This window comes from Phragmites australis, chromosome 14 (assembly GCF_958298935.1).
Source record: "Phragmites australis chromosome 14, lpPhrAust1.1, whole genome shotgun sequence".
Taxonomy (NCBI): Eukaryota; Viridiplantae; Streptophyta; class Magnoliopsida; order Poales; family Poaceae; genus Phragmites; species Phragmites australis.
Window position 1 is genome coordinate 8,320,409 of NC_084934.1, and position 6,206 is coordinate 8,326,614.

The following is a 6,206-nucleotide window of genomic DNA, read 5'->3' on the forward strand; positions in this document are numbered from 1 at the left end:
AAATTTCTAGACTGATTCAAATTCTAGTGAAACTCACCAGTCTCTTATAATAGAGTGATGTTGATAAGGCGTGGAAGTAGCTCATTCTATGCTATCAGTTTTTGGCCAATCAGAGATGCCACCAGAATAGGACATTTGGTAGATAGGATTGTAACACAAACATAGATATTGGTCTACTAGTGGTGAATTTCCCAACCAATTATCCTCCCATAACCTGATTTGTGAGTCGTCTTTGATATTGAAGGTACCAAAACAAAATAAATATTGATGCACCTTCATTAATACAGCTCAAAAATGAGAGTTACATGTTTTCCGGTTAACTTGTGATAATGGTTTCGATCCTAGATATTTGTTTCATAATAAGTCTTGTCAGATCCCCTATTCGGTCAATAATTTATAGAGCCACTTATATAGTAGAGAGGTATTTTGCACATGGAGGTCTTGTATCCCTAAACCACCCTAATTTTTAGGTTGGCACAAGGACACTCCATTTCATGATACGATACTTCTTTTTATGACTATCACTTTGCCAATAGAATTTGGAGCGAAAGTAGTCCAATCTTTTAAGTACCCCCTGTGGAATTAGGAAGAAAGCCTCATGTATGTTGGGAAGCTACTAAAACTGAATTAAGAAGAACAAGCCTACCTCCCACATATAGATACTTATCCATTTGGCTACTCATCCTCTTTTCATATTTTTCCTCTGCTAGTTTTCTGTATTCGTAAGCTTTCAAAAATGAATCGGAATTCCTGGGTAGCATAGAGGAAGCTCACCCATAGCGTAGCCAAACAATTCCGCATATTGTTCAGCACTATCCCGGCCCATGTCCAAACAAAATAGTTCGCTCTTGTGGAAGTTGATCTTCAAACCAAAAAGTTGCTCAAAAGCACAGAGCAAGAGTTTCATATTTTTGCCTTCTTCAGATCATGTTCCATAAAGAGGATTGTGTCATTGGCAATTGGAGAATAGATAGGCACATCTTCAACAAGGTGCGGCACTACTCCACTAATTTGCACATCCCTTTTAGATCTCTTAATGAGGACTACTAGCATTTTAGTGATGTTGTTAAACAAAATTAGAGAGAGTAGGTCCCTTTGACGTAAGACCTTTTTCGTTTAGAAGTATGGATTGATATTATCATTAACTTTGATCGCTATGTTTTCCCTATAAATGAAGATCTCCACCTATGAGCATCACTTAGGCGAGAAACCTATCCGGAGAGGCTGTAGCAAGAAAAAACTCTTGACTTTGTCATACGTTTTCTCAAAATCTATTTTAAATAAAAACCCATTTAACTTTTTTGTGATGGAGTTCATGTATGGTCTCGTGTAGGATTACAACCGCTTCTAGGATGTTTCGACCATGCATAAAACTTGTTTAGGTGGGGCGAATTATCTACTCTACCACACTATGTATGTGGTTGGTGGCTACTTTTTATGAAAATCTTGAAGATAACATTTAGCAGACGAATTGACATGCATTGCTAAATGTGACATGCCTCTTTGATTTTTGGTAGGAGCGTAATTACCACAAAATTAAGATTGTACAGTGGAAGGTTCCTAGAATACATTTTGTGGAATAAGTTTATCAAGTCCTCCTTGATGACATCCAAAAAACAAGCTAAAACTCTGCCAAAAAACCGTTTGGTCCAGAGGCTTTATTATGCGACATTTGAAACAACTCTTATGCAAGTAGGAGGGTAGGACAATCTAGTTGACAAGATTGTTGCAAAAAAAGGTTGCCATGTATAAGCTGGAATTTAGATTGTAAGACAGATATACGAAGGATGTGTGAAAATATTGGTAGATACATAACTATAAAAAAAAAATATCGATCATTTCGAGGGCTTATCTTCGATTTTACAAGGACAGTATGAGTGTTTGGTTCCCCTAGATGGTGTTTCGTTCACTAATTTGTAACGTAATCTGATTACATGGGTAACAGATGGGGCGTGCTATCCCGCACGCGCGTGAGCAGAGGAAGTCACGCTTCCTCCCGATAGCTCAAAATATTTCCTTTTTTGGAAAGTTTTCCATAAAAACTTTTTTGGCTCGAAACTTTTGAGAGAAAAGTTACTAGGAAAATATTTTTGAGGAAAGTTATCGAGAAAAAGTTTTTGAGAAAAAATTATCAAGACAAAGTTACTGAGGAAAAATTATGGAAAAAAGTTACCGAGAAATTTTTTTTAGGAAAAGTTATCAAGAAAATGTTTTATGTGGGCTGCGACTTGGGCTCCAAAAAATCTTTTCCAAAAATGTTATAAGAGAAAAGTTACATAGAATAAGTTTTGAGGAAAAGTTACCGAGTAAAAGTTCTTTTAGGAAAAGTTATGGAGAAAATGTTTTGAGAATGAGAAAATGTTACTGAGAAATAGTTTTGACAAAAAGTTATTGAGAAAAATTACAAAGAAAAAAGTTTTGAAAACAGTTACCGAGAAAAGTTAATGACAAATTTTTCAGCATAAACTTTATCAGCAAAATTTTTAGCACAAATTTTGTCAACAAAAATTTCAACCCAAAAACATAAAAATCGGCCCGGACCAATGTGGCCCAGCTGGCCTCCGAGCACGAGTGCATGGTCCAGTAGCGGCCAATCAGCACAGGGCTGCTCGTCCGCGCATGACTCAGAAACAAACGATCGGACACTATCGCAGTGGGCCGCGACTTTCCAAATCACACGTGCGCTCCAAACAGAAATTTCAGTAACGGATTGTGTTAGATTGTGTTTGTTCGACCCGCGTGTAATCAAGTCACGATGTAATTGATACAGGTGTGAAGAAATCTGATACCACTCTCACTAGATCATAATGGATCGATGTGATCATATTCTTCGCTGGAATCCAGCATCAGCGTCCTCCCACCCTCACCGCCTCCCCCTTTCCTAACCGTGACCCCATCCCTTCCTCGCCTCTCCGCCTTCACTCCTGCCACTACTCTGCCTTCACATTCATTTGCCATTCCTCACGGCTGTCATCGTCTTCTCTGGCGATGGGAAGCCACCAATGTGGTCAACAAGGCCCAGCAGATGTAGAAGCATGAACTTGTAAGCATCCTATCGCCCTTCACTTGGCAGCATCGGGCTTGGCTTTGGCACATCGGTGCAGCTATAGGGTAGTCCATGTAGGCTCAAGACTACTTGTAATTTTAGCCTGTTTAGGTTAGTAGTGTGCATTTTCCAATGGTCCAACCCACGACAGCAACAAAAACAAAAAAAAACAAAACAAAAAAAACAGGTTGAGCTCAACAGACCGCAGACCGGCGACGACAGCTCCACGCCGCCATGCATGGTGTCTCCCCATTGGTCCCGATCCAGCGATCCCCATCCCCATTCCCCAGACCCAAATCCTCATCTGCGTCGATGGGCCAGCAGGCATCCCCAACCTGCCAATCCCTGAACGCCACTGCTCGCTGACCCGTGCTGCCTTGCGGCCGCACCTGACGAGGCGACAACCCGTCATGCTGAGGAGCCGAGCCACCTCTCCCGGGTAAAAAAAGACCATTTTTCTGCAAGAATGCAAGCAAATTGTGATTTCCGAGTGTCGTAGTCCGTCACTGTCAGCGAAGCAGTAGGGGAGAACACTGCTATCCCACGAGTGGTGCAAGTGGACGGAGCTCTGGTTCCTAGCGTTTCCTTCTTCCGGAGGAGCGCCCACAGGAAGCCGGAGGAGAGCGGAGAAGAGACCATTAGGCACCCACCCAGATTTCCGCCAAAAGGTTCGTTTCCGATTTCTCGTGCTCCTCATTAGTAATTTCTATCTCCTGCCCCTTTTCAAGATTTTCTTTTCTTGTTCAAGTGCTTGGCATGTCAGGGAGCAAATTTATTGGCAATGATTTCTCTTTGCGTTTGCGTGTCCTCCACTCTTTTCCCAGATTTCTTGTTCAAGCGTTTGCGTGATTAAGACCTCCACATCATCAGCATCCAATAACACAACAATAGCTGCTTGGATTCTGTGCGTTGCACTTGGTTGACTGCAAGATCAATGTATTTTTTTCAACCTGTAACTTGTTTTCTTTCTTTTAATTGTTGGTGTTATAAATTATCATTATATTATCCTACTATTGCTGCCAAGTTTAGAATGTGATAGACGTAGCACCAAATGTATTCTTTAGCTCAGATATAATATTTTTTGCTTATTTAGAAATTCCTCATATCATATGTGTACTGTATTTGATAAATCCATTCCAAGATCATGTGCGGCCAATACATTAACCGAAAACTGCAGCTACAAATACACCACACCCGGAATACACTATCAGCGATCACAAACACAAGCTGCTAATGTATTTAGAATGGGCTTTGCAACGGAGCACATATTAATTCGGTTTGAGAATGGATCAAGCCTTACTACACAAAAATACCTCATCAATACCGGTTCAAAATCGTAATCAGTTGCGGGTTTTAAATCGACACTGATAACTTAGCTTTGATAGTTAATGACTATCAGTGCTGGGTATGGAACCAGCACTGAAAATCACTATCAGTGCCAGCTGGAACTACCAACCTGCACTGATAGTCGGTCTCGATTCAACGTTTCTCATACCAAAAAAATTTCAATTTTTTTCGTGGCCAGAGGCACCCGACCATAGACTGCCCACCTGACCGTGCCCAATATTCACAAAGTCATGTAATATTCGCTCGCATGCAGCAACCAAGACTCAAACTCAAGACCTCACAGCATGTGCGCATGCATGACCCTCTAATCATCTAAGTTATCGTCCATTCGTGAGTATAGTAACAAAATAAATCCTTTGACATCTTCTGACCAGATGTTTGAATAGGTATTTAGATATCTAAATGATCTCAAATAAAAAGTGATCAACTATAAAGTTGTAGATCTCGTCGAGAGCTAAAATTTTCATATAAAGTTTTTTCCCATCCCACTTTGTGTGAAAAAGTTATGAATTTTTAATGTGAGCTGTCATCGACCACTGCTGTAATTTTATTTTAATTATTTGGGTATTTAAATGACCTCAAATTAAAAAGTTTTCAACTACAAAGTTGTAGATCTCATTGAGAGCTATAGTTTTCATATAAAATTTTTTTCCATCCGACTTCGTATGAAAAAGTTATGAATTTTTTAAGATAAACTATGACAGTAACAATCATTAGTGGTGGTTCGTAACGGTCTGTGGCTAGAACCGGCACTGATGTATTAGAACCGGTACTGATACAGTCACTATCAGTGCTAGTTTTTATCTCCTCAACTTTTATTCGCACGCGGGAGTTTAAGAACCGGCACTGATACGTCTTCAGTGCCAATTATTATTGAACCAGTACTAATAAAACGCTATATATGTGGTGTTCTATAGTAGTGTGAGATATTTGGGTTGGGTTGGATTGGGTGAGAAAATTTGTTGGGTTAGTTTGCGTTGGGTTGGCTATTTTTTCGGCCGGGTGGAATTGTGTTTGATGAGATGTATTGTGTGATTGGGTTGGATTTCAACCCACTAAAAAGCCTAATGCCTAGTTTCCTTCCTTTCTCGCAAGCAAGCACTCATTCAACGTTTTCTAGTTTGGAAAGAAAAGGATGGAATAAAGGCAAATTTCTTATTCTTGTCATCTGCGGAGTGCAGTGAAGCTATTGAAGTGATGGCATGTTTTGATTGGGCACGAGTACCTTCAATGCATTTTTGCTCCACATAATGGGTAGACAGCATTACTGGCAAAAACTTCTGATTGCAGTGATGGCATGTTTTGTTTGCTAATATCAGTGCACTTAACCCCTACTTATTCTGATTGTTTTGCTATCTGGTTTTGCAAATTTAGATTGTGTAACCGTCATTGGAGGTTCAATGCGCCAATATTATGAAACAAGTGGTTCAATGGCCATGAGAAAACGTAAAATAGAGTTCTAAGTAAATATTATAATCCTTTATCTATGTAAGATTTTATTCCATATTGAAACTATTTATATTATACTTTTAGCAAATTTTAAATTTATTTGTTGAATTTACGATGTTGAAAACTTTTAATATATTTATATTACACTTTTAACAAATTTTATAATCGTATATTGGATTTGAATATTTCCACCGAGCACACCCCGCAATTAAATCTTGGCTCCGCCACTACTTCATTCTCTTCCCTTGGGACCAAATTACTACTGACCAGAGGGGATGAGATCTGGGGATTGTGTGGAAGGCAAGGAGGGTCCGGATTCCAATAAGCTATTTGGTCTGGAATTTAGTTTAATTTTTTATTTTTG

General features: G+C 39.5%; 1 long non-coding RNA gene across 1 annotated transcript; it reads left to right on the plus strand.

Moving 5' to 3' along the window:
* Positions 1-3,604: 3,604 nt before the first annotated feature.
* LOC133890547 (uncharacterized) lies at positions 3,605-5,850 on the plus strand. Its single transcript, XR_009904071.1, has 3 exons — positions 3,605-3,714; positions 3,871-3,982; positions 5,768-5,850. It is a non-coding gene; the product is annotated as an uncharacterized LOC133890547 (long non-coding RNA).
* Positions 5,851-6,206: the final 356 nt, after the last annotated feature.